Source organism: Danio rerio, chromosome 18 (assembly GCF_049306965.1).
Source record: "Danio rerio strain Tuebingen ecotype United States chromosome 18, GRCz12tu, whole genome shotgun sequence".
NCBI lineage: Eukaryota > Metazoa > Chordata > Actinopteri > Cypriniformes > Danionidae > Danio > Danio rerio.
In genome coordinates, this window is record NC_133193.1 from 34,739,879 (window position 1) to 34,755,709 (window position 15,831).

Here is a 15,831-nt window from a genome sequence, read left to right on the forward strand (position 1 = left end):
CTACATCACAAACTCTGTGGATGGATCAGTAATGTGAACAACTTCGATGAAAACATATAGAGAAACACTTTCGCATGTCGAGATGTACATGATATGTGTGTGTGTGCTGGCGCTCATGGACTGTTTCATGGGCACACGCAAAGCTTGAAGGTAAACAAACAACGGCTTATCATAAGTATCTTATCGATAATTAATTACACGGTTGGCATTAAGATAAACATATAAACGTTATCTGACTAATTTCTTGCAGCTAAATGTGTCTTGAAAAATATTCAAAGGCTTTTATTCTCATAAACCACATGGACGTGAATGCGTCTGACTGTTCTGATTGGCTAAAGCAGACGTCTCACGTCAGCACGTTCTAGACGTGCATGCGCTCTTTCCGGCAATCTTCCTTTTGCGTTTACACAGCGCAGCATTCTGGCAAATTACCGGTAATGTTACAACTTCTCTTTCTGGAAAATAGCCAGAATGAATTTACCGGTATTTTCAAAAAGGGCCTGTTCACAAATACACACCTTTCTGGAAAATTGCCGGTAATTTTCCAGAAAGGTCTGTATGTGTGAAAGGGGCTAATGTCTGCACGCTCCAGTCAAATGTGGTCGACCCAGGAGATGTAAACCTTCCTGGCCATAATCGGCGATGAGAAGGTACAATTAGAACTTGGACGGCATAGTGAGAAACTGGAGGGAAGGTTTTTCAGCATGTTTTGGAGAGAATGGCTGCAGAAGGGTCCCAGCGGACAGCTGATCAGTGTCGCCTGAAATGCAAGAAACTGCTTGGTGACTTCTGTAACATAAAAGACTATAACAGATATAATATATCAAAAGTGGGCGACGCAGTTGCGCAGTGAGTAGCATGTTCGCCTCACAGCAAGAAGGTCGCTGGGTCGCTGGTCTGAGCCTCGGCTCAGTTGGCGTTTCTGTGTTAAGTTTGCATGTTCTCCCTGCGTTTGTGTGGGTTTCCTCCAGGTGCTCTGGTTTCCCCTGCAGTCCAAAGACATGCGGTACAGGTGAATTGGGTAGGCTAAATTGTTTGTAAGAGTTTTTTGGATGTTTCCCAGAGATTGCGGCTGGAAGGGCATACGCTGCTTAAAAAAAAACTTGCTGGATAAGTTGGCGGTTCATTCTGCTGTGGCGACCCCGGATTAATAAAGGGACTAAGCCGACAAGAAAATGAATGAATGAACATCAGAAGTGGTGTGAATCGTAAGAACTGGAAGTGGTTCAACACCATAGACACTATTTTACAGACACCGATCAGCAAGTTTGGGGAGAAGCCGATTCGGCCACTTCTTTGTTGGAGTCTTTAATGGACTCTTTTGGTAAGTTGATAAATCAAATAAAAGCTCATAGTGATATTAAAAAAAGAACTATTGTTTTTATGTTGAACTTAAAAGCAAGCATGTTGTCTGTTGATTGTTTGCTAGCCAGCCAGTCAACGTTTAAAATTCCATCAGTTTTAAGTAACTTCTTATTGAGTCTTTGTATGTTGTAAGAGCTGTGTGTGAGTTTGTATTATGTAATTAATGTGATCATTGTAGTGATAATTGGATTTATCAAATATTAAATTCAATATCTTGGAATTGATGGTAATATTGAAATTTTAGCCTTACACGGGGCACTAAATAATGTAGTGATAATTGGATTTATCAAATATTAAAATCAATATCTTGGTATTGATGTTAATATTGATATTTTAGCCTCACACAGGGCACTAAATAATGTAGTGATGATTGTTTTTTTCATATATTAAAATCAACATTTTGGTGTTGATATTAATATAGATATTTTAACCTCGCACACGGGTACAAATTAATGTAGAAATAACTGATAAATAACTCCTTTTAAACAGGGCACCAGACAGCTTTAATTTTTATTAAATTTTTTTTATTTAGCAATTAAAATATACAAATATAAAGGAATTTATTATTTGGCCAAATCTGAAGGATAATGAGATTGTGTGACTTGTAGAGCCTTTTACTGTATTATCAACACAAGGAAGACACAATTGTAATAAATGTGTATTTATTGACAAATAAGTAAACAAAGGTAATTAAAATTACTAAATGTTCAATAAAAAAAAGTGCATAGGCAAGTTATGAAGGTGAGAACTGAAGAAGTTTTTGTTATTAATGAATATCAGTTATAAACATCTAATTAATTAGAATATTTTATACTAAAACATAATATGCCAACGTCTAATTTAGAGGCTTGGAAATTGACATATTTACGTTTCTGCCGTTGGTGCAGTGATTGGAAGAAGTTGGATCTTCAAGCAGACTTGACTCTATTGAGCTTTGAGAAGAAAAAATCTGTAGATTCTGGAACGAGCAGAACTTGGAGATTTTTAGATGTGGTGGTACTGATGTCGGGGACACACCGACGTCTTTATCCTTGAATGTAGAAATCTGTAGATTCTGGAATGCGCAGAACTTGGAGATTTCTGGAGGTGGTGGTTCTGATGTTGTGGACACACCAATGTCTTTATCCTTGAATGTAGAAATATCTGTGGATTCTGGAACACGCAGAACTTGAGATATTTCTGGAGGTCGTGTTTCTGATGTTGAGGACACGCCAACAACTTTATCCTTGAATGTAGAAATTTGTGGATTCTGGAACATGCAGAATTGGAGATGTCTGGAGGTGGGGGTTCTGATGTCGGGGACACACCAATGTCTTTATCCTTAAACGTAGAGTTCCTGGGCATACAACACACCTTTTTGTTGGTACTACCATGCACAACTCTTGCTCTGAACCGAACTGAACTAAACTGAACCACTTTGAACTGAACCACACCTCTCATTGTTTGAGAGAATGTCTTTATAATTCCTCTGGAAGGCGGGATTGAAAGGATGTCACCTTTCAAATCCAGCATTAGCATAGTCATAGTCCACTGGTTAATCATTATAATATTTAGGAGTCTTAACTATTTTCCTATGCAAAATTCACTTTTCAAACCACATATAATTTAACCATGGCATTATTTGCAATATGTAGAGTCTAAACATCACTATGTAATGTTGATCTTTACCCAAGCATTCATATATAAACCTTAATAAGCAAAGTTTCATACAGTGGAGTATTGCAAGCAGTGCATATTAAATATATACATGATCATTTGAATCTACAGGTATATGAAAATAAATATTCCATTTGTGTCTCTTTTGTGAAATGTTAGCTTTCTGATATATGTGTCTCTCTGTGTCTGAGACGATGTTGAATGTTGATTAGATCAAGAAGCTGTTTTGCAAGTTTAAGGGTGGTCCATTCTTCGTACCTCGCTTAAATGACCTAAGATGATTTGGCAGATCCTGGATCTTTTAATCTTGATAACTGATCTCTAGTTCGGCTAGTTCGGGAATCAGATTAAAATGTCTGGATGAACTGATCTGAGATCGCTGCGTGTGTTGTAAAAGACAGAACTATCGATTCCCAAAATCATGATCAGCAATGCAACGATTGGCTGATGGCACAGCAGCAGAATGACATCATCTAATTAATATTCAATTATCCATACAAGCAAAATGACATAAAATTAGCAGTAAATGTTTTGTCAAACATGATGCGCATATTACTTTCCACATTTGTTGTGAGCTGCAGGCTTTACACTTTCATGTGTCAAGAGTATTCATCATGTATTTCAATGTATATCAATGCAATTAGTTCTACATTTAGAGAAGATTTTCTTTATTATAGTAGCCTAGGCCTACTCAAGTTTTTTTAATCGGCGTTAAGAATAACTATAAATAAATTTAGCATCAAACAGCATTTTTATATTGGTAAAGGTGTCTGCAACTTTTGCAAAGCATCAAATCACTGGTATATTAGCGAATTAGTCAAAACACGTGCATGACTGCATAAATTATTTAAAAAAAAATTAAAAAGTTGAATATTGTGAATGTATGCGTTTGTAACTAAAAAGTTATTATCAATAAATGTTCTCTTTGAACCTCCAGGTGGCAGTCTTTGTACTAATTTCGGATTGCAGATTGCATATGATTTATTAATATAATTTTTTTACTTTATGCATATATAGTTAAAAAAAATTATATTTATTATTTTGCCAAGTGTATATAAATACACTAAGAAAACATCAGCATTTGGTACATAGTTTCAGTATTATCTTTGCTTAAAATTACCCGATTTAATCCTGTTTATATGAATGAGCCTGCTCCCGACCAGGTTTGAGCTACCAGAACTGTTGCTATGACAACAACTCTTAGATGAGTTTTGAAGAACTAAACGATCCTGGATCATGTCAAATTGTCAATATCCAAATCCAGCTAACTGAGTAATCCACCTACGAAAAACAGACCCCTGGGCTCTTAACACCTTTGTCTATCAGAAAAACAAAAGACAGATGGTCAATGTCTCAATTGCCACTTTCTGATGAGCTTAAGAAAATGGTCAGAGTTTAGTGTAAACTCTGCAGCTTTTTTATTATATTGGAAATTAATTTCCACAACTTTGTGACTTTACCGCTGATCACTGCATCACTACACCATGGAGGGATTTGATGAGAGGTTGTCCATGTGCACAACAGAGAGTTCCAGTTCAGCCTCAAGGACCTCAACACCGACACCTATACAACCAGCTTAATCAGCTTAAAATTAACCTCATCGTGTGCCATTTGGTAAGACATAAATATCTAATGCAAACTCTTTGTACTTTATGCAAACTTTGCACAGTACTTTATTGATTGTTAGTAATATTGTAAAATATTAACATCTTCCCCGAATATAAACTAATATGAAATAGTTGCATTGCATAGGTAAACCATTTTTTTTTAAACAGCCAACATTCTTGTCTGTATTGCATTGAAGGCAAGAGGAAGAAAGGACAGCAGGATGTTGATGCAGCTCTGGCACAGTTACAAGCATCTGATGAAAGGCATCAGGAATGGCTGGAGAGGGTGGAGGACCAGCGGTTTGAAATGATGCTGGAGGATGATCGTGAGGCAAGACGGCATGAGGCTGAAATAATCCGTCAACACATGGAGCAGACGTCGAGCTACAATCAGGCCTTCCTCAGCACACTCGGCCAGCTGGTGCAGGTGCTAAGTAGTAGCTGTAACCCAGCCTAATCATCCAAAAACTGGACTTTTGAGCACTGACTTGAAACTGTCGACACTTTTTTTTTAATGATTGATTGCACCACTCTCTTAGTTTTGCACAACATATTTTATTGAAACTTTGATAATTATTGTTTTTTTTTCCTACTATGTCTATTTTATTAATAAACCATTGTTACCATTATTCTTGTCATGTGGTTATCTCAAAGTGTAGTTTAGCTTGATAAGGGAAATGTTAAAATACTGCGGTAACACTGGGTAAAAAGTGTAGCTTAATTTGCACCTTGCACACTATGAAAAAGTTCTACTGTAATTGCAGAGCAAAAAAAGAAAATCAATTGATATGAATATGCTGTTTATGATAGTTTAAAAGTATCCGGTTGCAACATAAATTGAGTTGTTCTATGTAAACATTGTGTAGTTAGAGATTAGAAAATCCAGATAGAAAAATCCAAAATCAAATGAAAAGTGCTTCAGGGGTAATAAATGTGTCTGTGCTCTTTGAGTAAGGGATTTATAACGCATAAACAATAAAAATATTGTCCAGGGCACTCAAAAAAAAATATTTAAAGACTTTTAACATGGTTAAATCCTAAAATTGCACCTATGCGTTTTGGCAAACACTTGTCTTAATCACCTTGATCTGCCAGTATTCTGCAAATGTTTACAACATAGAAAAATAATGACTGAGTTGCAATTAGAATATCAACTTTAAAATAAACTTATTTTACATTTGCCCATGTACCTTGTGTGTTACATTACACAGTAATTATACTTATCTACAATGAAAAAAAAAATTTCAGAAACACTGGATTAACCAATAAAACATTAAACGGGTTATTGTTAAAAAAAAAATCAGTCGTGAAATTTTATAATTACATAAGACTGGATTTTATTTTTTCAGTCTTTGACTTTATAATCACAAGATAGACAATTTAATTTTTATTTCAATTAACATATCACCAGCCAGGAGAAATGTAAAGCACAGACTTATGGAGAGGACCCTACTTTACAGCGCAGAGAGTATTATGTTCTACATTTAACAGAATACAAGGAGGCAAGGTAAAAGTAATTATGCTTTATTGGGTTCCATAACCAAAGTTCAAACACTTGTAAACAAACCATAGTATTTACATATTGATCTTTGTAATAACTGAATAGATTTTTCACTGTTCATATAACGCATTAGACCGACATGTACATCCCTGCCTTCATTCTTAGCACTCCACTAGCTCGGCAGCAACGGGTTTATCCCATTCATGCTGGTACTTCTCTCTATGTCTTTCACAAAGGTTGTGCAGAGCACAACAAGTCAACACCATAGTTTTGACTAGTTTGATGTCGCTGTCATTCCTCTTCATAAGGCACTGCCACCGGCCTTTGAGTTTTCCAAATGCATTTTCGACTACCACCCGTGCCCTGGATAGTTTCTTGTTGAGGTCTGTTGTTCTACTGACAGCCTACCATTGTCAGGGAAAGAATTAAAGAGCCAATTCTGTAATGGGTATGCAGAGTCTCCCAGGACATAATAGCCAGCATTTGTCACACCAATGTTCCTGGTGCAAGCTGGGTAAAGGCCTCCATGTTCAACTAATTACCACAATGTGGACAGACTCAGAACCCAAGCATCATGCATACTCCCAGCCATACCTGCATACACACTCCAAAACAGCCCTTTTTCATTGACAACTCCTTGAAGAATGATGGAATGCCAACCTTTTTGATTAAAATAGTCGCAGTTTTACTCGTTTGGGGCTATATTGGGTATGTGAGACCCAAACTTATAATTTCTACACCAACACACTGTGAAAGTCCCCATTAATTGTCAAAGTATGCTGCCATTTCCCCAAGCTTTTGCTGGTCAGGAAAACTTATCTGCTCTGGAACCAATAATTTGCATGCAGACTCGCAGAAGTCCTGCACAAACTGACACAGTCTTTTTACTGACTCCAAAAAGGTGGCCAATAGTTCTGTAGTCGTTGTTGGTTGCCAGCTTCCACAGTACACTTTTATTAATTTTACCAAACATTGGAACCTATGTCGCTTATATAAACTGCGTTGCATTGCGCAAACAAACTTATAATTTCTGGCAAAAACATAGTTTTACAGATATCATGCAGAGTTCGTGTGAGGAACTTATAATCACGAGATGCAACCTGTGCAACTATCTCAAGTGACGTGTTTTAAATAAGTTACATATCATCTAACGTTATTTGTTAAACATAAAATAAGATCTTAGTAACACACAACAAAAAAATCATGAATATCTTATGTTAGCTCACCCTCCTGCATCACCATTTTTGTCTTCCTATGTTGTTTCCTGAGAGGTTGTCTTCCTCGTTTTCATTCTCTGGTATTTTTCAAATGTGTTTCTTCTTGCTGCTAGTAGCCTTTGCTCAAGCAAACCTTGTTGTCTTTTAGTGATCTTCGCTCTATTAGCTATCTTCAGGCATGCATCACGCCTATGAAGTTACGGCTTTAGCATAAAACACGCCTACCAGAATGGTACCCTTAAGCAGTGAAAATGCAAGCGTGATAAAGGTCACACGTACCATACTGTAGTAGTCAGTGGAAACGAGCCATTAGCTGCACAACAGTCTGTTGCTGTCCATGAGCACCACTGGACACACAGACATGTGGCACAGTGATAATGCCCATCATCCGGTGACAGGTGTCTACTGCATTCAGAAATGGATTTGAACATCAGCAGAAAGACATGTTAGCCAACCGTGATGCTTTCTTAGTAAAACTGCTCTTTTTTTTTTATTGCTCTTTATACACACCCAGCAAATGCCCTGCTTAACCACAGCTGAATGCACCATCACCTCACTGGAAACTGAAACCCTAAAAACTCAACCAGGAGCTGAACTTTGCTGTCTCTTCAGTGTGTGTGAAAGTCGGATTAGATCAAATATCTTATATATTCAACTGATTATAAGCGGCAGCACCTGCGAGGAGTTTCTCATCCGCATTTCAAGTATAGCAAACTTTAATAGCAAGCAGTGGTACATAATTGTGGGTTTTCTGTCATATTTTAAATAAATAAAAATTGTATATATTAGTATTAATAAACTGTAGCTATATAGCATTCTAGCAGATTAGATTTGATTCATAACACTTTTATCAATCAACACTAAACAGTTTAAGGGCTTTATTTTGACGGTCCATGCGCAGATCGCAAAACGCAGGGCGCAAACGCTTTCAGGGCGTGTCAGGACGCGTTTTCGCTAATTTAAGGACGGGAAATCTGCCTTGCTCCACGGCGCATGTTCTAAAAGGGTTGAGTTTTTTTTCTTAATGAGTTATAGGTGTGTTTTGAGAATAAACCAATTAGAATCTCATTTCCCTTTCCCTTTAAGAGTCAGCTGCGTCGCGCCAAGAGCGCATTCGCTATTTACAGGACGCAAAGTAATTCTAAGTGGAAAAAATGAGCATTTCACAAGCAAACAGTTAACAGTTTTTTAACAAAAAACTGTTAAACAGAGCATCTACTGCGTGAGAATGAGAGATAATGGATCACTTTCACTTTCGCTCTTGGATAGGGAAACCTTTACGCACAGACATCAGTTAGTCTATAAATAAATACTTTTGTTTGTTAAGCGCAAATATTCGTTTCAAAACTATTTCCAAATTCAGTTCTAATTTCCAGCAAACGAATAAATGAATAATAATAGCAAAATGTGCTCAAAAACCTGAGTTATATCCTAAAACACATGCTGTGCCCCATATGGTCTAAAACCTGACAGGTGGGCAAATCTAAGCTTGTTTTTAATAAAACAAATATAAATATGGATATAATAAATAATACTGCTAATAATAATAACATTATACAAAAGCAAATTGTTATAAATAAACTGAAAAAGCCTCCCGAGATGAAGAAGACATAAAAGCAGTGGTTTTTCATATTTATGTAGGCTAGAAAATAATATGTTTTGCAATATTTTAATCCTTTATGTTTATATTCTATATCTATTCTTATTATATACTATATATATATATCCTTAATATTTAAATTTTTTCATATGTAAAGATATTTGCCTATTGCTCTCTTGTGCGTATTAAGCAGTGCGTAAGCGAGGCGCAACTCTGCGCCGGAGTTTAGACCGGGTTAGTTTTGGTCTAATGAAAAATCTATTATAGATTCTCAAAATAGCAACGCGCCAGCGGTCCGCCTCAGAACGTCTTCCTTTTTAGACCAGAACACCTATGGGCGCAAAAATGAGTGCTAATGCATTTGCTATTTAAACATCGTAGCGCAATGCCTCAAATCGACTCTTGCGCCAAGCTGAAACTACCAAAAGACTACTGCGCCACGCCTTGCGCTACACTGCGCCGGGATAGGGTCCTAAGTGTTTTTGGTGTGAGGGAGTGACATCTCAGTGTTGTTGTGTCCCTTTACGTGGCATATCCTCAAGGTTTAACTCAAGGAAATGCATAAAAGATGGATTCATAATATACGGCATGCAGATTATAATGTCGACCCAAACACGAGAGTCTGCAGACATCACTTAAGGAGTGATGATTTGATTGAGCCATTAACTCCTACAGGATGCCCGTTAATGAAGAAAGGAGCAGTTTCCACTTTGTTTGAGTGGAACAACTACTCCGAAACAACAGCAGGTTGCACAAAGGTATGGCAAAGGAGATGAGTTCTCTTCACTGAAGGAGGATCCTGTGTCTATGGACCTCCAGCTTCAGGAGCATGACTGGTGCTCGCCTCTCTCAAAGGTGGGTAAGAGTACAAGACCTTGCAGAAATTTTTTCTCAAGTAAAAGTAAAAGTAACAATCTTAAAAGTTACTCGAGTGAGAGTAAAAATGTACCTTATGAAAAAACTACTCAAGTAATTAGTTATATGTAGTATATAGTAATATATATATATATATATATATATATATATATATATATATATATAGGGTGACGCAGTGGCGCAGTAGGTAGTGCCATCGCCTCACAGCAAGAAGTTTGCTGGTTCGAGCCACGTCTGGGTCGGTTGTCGTTTCTGTGTGGAGTTTGCATGTTTTCCCCGAGTTCACGTGGGTTGCCTCCGGGTGCTCCGGTTTCCCCCCACAGTCCAAAGACATGCAGTACAGGTGAATTGGGTAGGCTAAATTGTTTCCCAGAGATGGGAAGGGCTGAATAAGTTAGTGGTTCATTCCGCTGTGACGACCTCGGATTAATAAAGGGACTGAACCAAAAAGAAAATGAATGAATGTATATATATATATATATATATATATATATATATATATATATATATATATATATATATATATATATATATATATGTACACACACACACACACACACACACAGATATAGTTTGTCAAAATTATTCGCCCTCCTTTGATTTTTTTTTTCTTTTTCAAATGTTTAACAGATTCAGGAAATTTTCACAGTATTTCTGATAATGTTTGTTTCTTCTGGAAAAAGTCTTATTTGTTTTATTTCGGCTAGAATAAAAGCAGTTTTTAATTGTTTTAAACCCATTTTAGGGTCAATATTTTTGATTGTCTACTGAACAAACCATCCTTAATGACTTGCCTGATTAACCTAATAAATCTAGTTAAGCCTTTAAATGTCACTTTAAGCTGTATACTAGTATCTTGAAAAATATCTAGTCAAAAATTATTTACTGTCATCATGACAAAGATAAATTAAATTAGTTATTAGAAATGAGTTATTAAAACTATTATGTTTAGAAATAGATATTGGGGAAAAATATACAGGGGGCTAATTATTAATTATATTATATTATATTATTATTATATATATAAACACCATTTTATGATTTTATGTTAAAAAAATAACTTTTAAATGTTACATTCTTTATGATTAACAGCCTGAATTACTAATATTCATTCATTTTCTTTTTTCTTTATTATCCTGGGGTCGCCACAGCAGAATGAACCACCGACTTATCCAACACGTTTTTACATAGCGGATGCCCTTTCAGCCGCAACCCATCTCTGGGAAACTAGATGACTAATATGTACTGGGATCATCTTTTATTCCATTAAACAGCTGCTTGGTTATCCCATAGCAGGCCCGTAGCCTGCCTGTTATAAGTTTTTTTTTTTCTCAAAATGTGCACCTTTTTGCAGTTATTCACCTCATTTACAATGTATAAGATTTAAATACTGTATTTTAGTGACATTTTAAGCACTATTTTCGCTGGATTAGCCTGTTAGTTTGTCATTATAGTGACACATTTAATGTACCAAAATATTCCCTAAATATTTAGAATAAAGAAAAATGAATAAATACTTAATTTTAAAATATAAATTTATTAGATCATGAATCATTAGAAAAAAAATATGAATCTGTTGAAGTTTAAAAAAATTAAAAATTGTAGCCTATTGTAGCTTTAGCCTATAAACTGGCCAGAACATTCAACTGTCCTCAGTCAGAATTTGGCAATTTGAATAATAAAAAATAACAAACATAATAATAATAAGAGCTTCACAGTTTTTCTAGCCTCTCTTGTAAAAAAAGTACATTTGATTTGAATGAAAATTCACGGATAACAAAAATAGCCAAATTAGTTTTCAAATTAATTTTAAATAAATAAATAAAATAAATAAAAATTGTATATATTAGTATTAATAAACTGTAGCTATATAGCATTCTAGCAGATTAGATTTGATTCATAACACTTTTATCAATCAACACTAAACAGTTTAAGGGCTTTATTTTGACGGTCCATGCGCAGATCGCAAAACGCAGGGCGCAAACGCTTTCAGGGCGTGTCAGGACGCGTTTTCGCTAATTTAAGGACGGGAAATCTGCCTTGCTCCACGGCGCATGTTCTAAAAGGGTTGAGTTTTTTTTCTTAATGAGTTATAGGTGTGTTTTGAGAATAAACCAATTAGAATCTCATTTCCCTTTCCCTTTAAGAGTCAGCTGCGTCGCGCCAAGAGCGCATTCGCTATTTACAGGACGCAAAGTAATTCTAAGTGGAAAAAATGAGCATTTCACAAGCAAACAGTTAACAGTTTTTTAACAAAAAACTGTTAAACAGAGCATCTACTGCGTGAGAATGAGAGATAATGGATCACTTTCACTTTCGCTCTTGGATAGGGAAACCTTTACGCACAGACATCAGTTAGTCTATAAATAAATACTTTTGTTTGTTAAGCGCAAATATTCGTTTCAAAACTATTTCCAAATTCAGTTCTAATTTCCAGCAAACGAATAAATGAATAATAATAGCAAAATGTGCTCAAAAACCTGAGTTATATCCTAAAACACATGCTGTGCCCCATATGGTCTAAAACCTGACAGGTGGGCAAATCTAAGCTTGTTTTTAATAAAACAAATATAAATATGGATATAATAAATAATACTGCTAATAATAATAACATTATACAAAAGCAAATTGTTATAAATAAACTGAAAAAGCCTCCCGAGATGAAGAAGACATAAAAGCAGTGGTTTTTCATATTTATGTAGGCTAGAAAATAATATGTTTTGCAATATTTTAATCCTTTATGTTTATATTCTATATCTATTCTTATTATATACTATATATATATATCCTTAATATTTAAATTTTTTCATATGTAAAGATATTTGCCTATTGCTCTCTTGTGCGTATTAAGCAGTGCGTAAGCGAGGCGCAACTCTGCGCCGGAGTTTAGACCGGGTTAGTTTTGGTCTAATGAAAAATCTATTATAGATTCTCAAAATAGCAACGCGCCAGCGGTCCGCCTCAGAACGTCTTCCTTTTTAGACCAGAACACCTATGGGCGCAAAAATGAGTGCTAATGCATTTGCTATTTAAACATCGTAGCGCAATGCCTCAAATCGACTCTTGCGCCAAGCTGAAACTACCAAAAGACTACTGCGCCACGCCTTGCGCTACACTGCGCCGGGATAGGGTCCTAAGTGTTTTTGGTGTGAGGGAGTGACATCTCAGTGTTGTTGTGTCCCTTTACGTGGTATATCCTCAAGGTTTAACTCAAGGAAATGCATAAAAGATGGATTCATAATATACGGCATGCAGATTATAATGTCGACCCAAACACGAGAGTCTGCAGACATCACTTAAGGAGTGATGATTTGATTGAGCCATTAACTCCTACAGGATGCCCGTTAATGAAGAAAGGAGCAGTTTCCACTTTGTTTGAGTGGAACAACTACTCCGAAACAACAGCAGGTTGCACAAAGGTATGGCAAAGGAGATGAGTTCTCTTCACTGAAGGAGGATCCTGTGTCTATGGACCTCCAGCTTCAGGAGCATGACTGGTGCTCGCCTCTCTCAAAGGTGGGTAAGAGTACAAGACCTTGCAGAAATTTTTTCTCAAGTAAAAGTAAAAGTAACAATCTTAAAAGTTACTCGAGTGAGAGTAAAAATGTACCTTATGAAAAAACTACTCAAGTAATTAGTTATATGTAGTATATAGTAATATATATATATATATATATATATATATATATATATATATATATATAGGGTGACGCAGTGGCGCAGTAGGTAGTGCCATCGCCTCACAGCAAGAAGTTTGCTGGTTCGAGCCACGTCTGGGTCGGTTGTCGTTTCTGTGTGGAGTTTGCATGTTTTCCCCGAGTTCACGTGGGTTGCCTCCGGGTGCTCCGGTTTCCCCCCACAGTCCAAAGACATGCAGTACAGGTGAATTGGGTAGGCTAAATTGTTTCCCAGAGATGGGAAGGGCTGAATAAGTTAGTGGTTCATTCCGCTGTGACGACCTCGGATTAATAAAGGGACTGAACCAAAAAGAAAATGAATGAATGTATATATATATATATATATATATATATATATATATATATATATATATATATATATATATATATATATATATGTACACACACACACACACACACACACAGATATAGTTTGTCAAAATTATTCGCCCTCCTTTGATTTTTTTTTTCTTTTTCAAATGTTTAACAGATTCAGGAAATTTTCACAGTATTTCTGATAATGTTTGTTTCTTCTGGAAAAAGTCTTATTTGTTTTATTTCGGCTAGAATAAAAGCAGTTTTTAATTGTTTTAAACCCATTTTAGGGTCAATATTTTTGATTGTCTACTGAACAAACCATCCTTAATGACTTGCCTGATTAACCTAATAAATCTAGTTAAGCCTTTAAATGTCACTTTAAGCTGTATACTAGTATCTTGAAAAATATCTAGTCAAAAATTATTTACTGTCATCATGACAAAGATAAATTAAATTAGTTATTAGAAATGAGTTATTAAAACTATTATGTTTAGAAATAGATATTGGGGAAAAATATACAGGGGGCTAATTATTAATTATATTATATTATATTATTATTATATATATAAACACCATTTTATGATTTTATGTTAAAAAAATAACTTTTAAATGTTACATTCTTTATGATTAACAGCCTGAATTACTAATATTCATTCATTTTCTTTTTTCTTTATTATCCTGGGGTCGCCACAGCAGAATGAACCACCGACTTATCCAACACGTTTTTACATAGCGGATGCCCTTTCAGCCGCAACCCATCTCTGGGAAACTAGATGACTAATATGTACTGGGATCATCTTTTATTCCATTAAACAGCTGCTTGGTTATCCCATAGCAGGCCCGTAGCCTGCCTGTTATAAGTTTTTTTTTTTCTCAAAATGTGCACCTTTTTGCAGTTATTCACCTCATTTACAATGTATAAGATTTAAATACTGTATTTTAGTGACATTTTAAGCACTATTTTCGCTGGATTAGCCTGTTAGTTTGTCATTATAGTGACACATTTAATGTACCAAAATATTCCCTAAATATTTAGAATAAAGAAAAATGAATAAATACTTAATTTTAAAATATAAATTTATTAGATCATGAATCATTAGAAAAAAAATATGAATCTGTTGAAGTTTAAAAAAATTAAAAATTGTAGCCTATTGTAGCTTTAGCCTATAAACTGGCCAGAACATTCAACTGTCCTCAGTCAGAATTTGGCAATTTGAATAATAAAAAATAACAAACATAATAATAATAAGAGCTTCACAGTTTTTCTAGCCTCTCTTGTAAAAAAAGTACATTTGATTTGAATGAAAATTCACGGATAACAAAAATAGCCAAATTAGTTTTCAAATTAATTTTAATGTAGGATTCTACTTGATCTTAAAGCCTTTTTCAATGAATTAATTACACTATTTATGATGGCATAACAGTCAAAATAAGACGAATGAGCTCATGTGTGGGACAAATTCTGGACCTTTGTCATTGAGGGGTGGGGTTTTCCAACCACCCAGACTATGGGCCTGCATATTTAACATGAATATGGTTCAAAATGGGATAATGTTGACTCTTATTACTACTTTTTTCAGGTTGGAGCAGGAATTCATGTATATCCTTCGATGTCAGTTCAATGTGCAGCGCGCATCGCATTATCTGACTATTGCCGTTGACATTTTGAAGTAAAAACAGACTGAACTTGAGGCCTGGTGACCAGGGGCCTGTTTCAGAAAGGAGGTTAAGTGAAAACTCAGAGTATTTTAACCCTAAAATGAGAGAAACTCTGGGTTTTCTTTTTCAAAATGGCAGGTTTGTTAAACTCGAGAAAGCAGGGTAAGTCAAGCCTGTTTCTGAAAGAGAGGTAACTTTAACTCAGAGTCAGTTACTGTGGTAACTTACTCTGTAAACCCAACCTGGTCAGGAGCAGGTTTTATTCTCTAAACTCAGAGTTTCTGTCGGTCTCCTCCCCTTTTTTAAAGACAAAGCGGTATTTCTCGCCTCAGCTTTACGTTTCCACCCACCTGTT

At 35.6% G+C, this 15,831-nt stretch overlaps 1 long non-coding RNA gene across 1 annotated transcript; it reads left to right on the plus strand.

The window, feature by feature from the left end:
- The first annotated feature begins 2,997 nt into the window (after positions 1–2,997).
- On the plus strand, positions 2,998–5,257 carry LOC137488301 (uncharacterized). Its single transcript, XR_011007297.2, has 2 exons — positions 2,998–4,635; positions 4,826–5,257. It is a non-coding gene; the product is annotated as an uncharacterized lncRNA (long non-coding RNA).
- Positions 5,258–15,831: the final 10,574 nt, after the last annotated feature.